The sequence below is a fragment of the Equus quagga genome, chromosome 8, assembly GCF_021613505.1.
Source record: "Equus quagga isolate Etosha38 chromosome 8, UCLA_HA_Equagga_1.0, whole genome shotgun sequence".
Taxonomy (NCBI): Eukaryota; Metazoa; Chordata; class Mammalia; order Perissodactyla; family Equidae; genus Equus; species Equus quagga.
Window position 1 is genome coordinate 121,547,615 of NC_060274.1, and position 1,853 is coordinate 121,549,467.

Consider the following 1,853-nt stretch of genomic DNA (forward strand, 5'->3'; position numbering starts at 1 on the left):
TCCTCATAACAGGACACATTGGTTATCTTTCCAAAGCTTTGACTGGAATGTCATATTTGATAGAATCATACAGACTCGGATATGACAATACTGACTTTGAGGAATAAGATTAACTTTCTGGAATAAAGCCACTTGGAAATATGGGCCTGGTGCCTTGTTTACAGAGAGAGATTCCAGCAATTTTACTTGGTAAGTAAGAAAGCTCGCTTATCTGGCAGGTGCAAAGAATCTTGAAATATTTTGGGGAACCTCAAGAAGAGAGGAATCCACCCAAATCTGTAGGTACTACAGGTAAAATCTGATGGCAAGTCCTTGGCTTGGCTTTTCTGTCCTTGAGAGGTCTTTAAAGTTCAATCTGAGATTACTCATAAAAGATTCCAGCAGAGCAAATTTAAAGCCTATATAATCAATTGCTATTCTTGCTGCACTTATGTAAATACTTAGACCAAGTTGTATTGAAACTAAACTTATTTGGAAAACCAGTTAGACTTAATTTGGCTATCTTTAGTAAAAATTAGGGTGATTTTAGACAGAAAAATTATGTTTCAGTAGAAAAAAATACTATAATACACATTTGTGGATATTAACTCCTAGTTCTTTTTTTTTTCTGAGGAAGATTAGCCCTGAGCTAACATCTGCTGCCAATCCTCCCCTATTTTCTGAGGAAGCCTGACCCTGAGCTAACATCTGTGCCCATCTTCCTCTACTTTATATGTGGGACGCCCACCACAGCATGGCTTGCCAAGCAGTGCCATGTCCATACCTGGGATCCGAACCAGTGAACCCCGGGCCACCGAAGCGGAACGTCCGCACTTAACCGCTGCGCCACTGGGCCCGCCCCCAAATCCTAGTTCTATTAATTGTCTGAGGCCTTTTTCTACCTGTGAACTGGACTGGATCCTGAATTCTTCTCCTGAAATATCAGATTATGAATCTCCAAACTAATGTTTTCAATTTTTTCCCCTCATTTTCATTTGGAATCATGGAGAATTGAACCTGCCCTTTGTCCTGAAGCCTTTCAAACTGAAGCTGAACAACTTGATATAAACTTGAGAGATTCCTGTCTGTTGCTGTGTAAGCTGTAAGCCACTCAGAAAGATACCTGAATGCCCAATGACATCATCAGAGACATCTCAAGCTGCAAAAGATGCTTTGACTCAGACATCTAGAAATCTCCTTAACTGGCTGCCCCCTGGGCTCAGGAACTAGTTTATAATTTGCTCCAACCATTAACCTTGTTTTTCTTTTCCATAGAAATACTTATTAGATACTTGATAGTTTGCTTCCAAAATTTAGGCCTAACTTTGGGAGTCCACCTGTATCATCGCCTTCTAAAACGACTTTAACTGGACTGATCTATTACCAAGTCTAAGAAGTGTGTTCAGTGAGGTGAAAAAATCTACCACTCAGCTTCTGGACTATGAAATTTCTTAAAGTTTCAAAGGACTGTGAAACTTAAAAGTTTCAAAGGTAGGACTGTAGGGGACTAGAATTGGCCACCCCAAGATATATCTCTTTGGCATGAGGATTTTTTTGGGCTGGTTACTTTTAAAAACTACAGACAGGAAAGAAACTGAAAGGTAGAATTTACTTACCCTTTGTTAAGAGACATTTACATTTGTAAAGGAATTCTCTGCATGTAAAGGTGTCTCTCTCTCTGTACCTGGAAGAAGTGGGGGATGACCTTGTCTCTAGAAACTCTTAATCAATGCAGAACGCAAGGATTTAAATCTGCATAATAATCTTATTCTTGTTTACTGTACTTTTCTGGTAACCTCCTGTAAGTGACTCCCCCCATCTCCAACATCCTCCTTTGTCTTTACCTGAGGATGGTATTTAAGGTAAGAATTCTG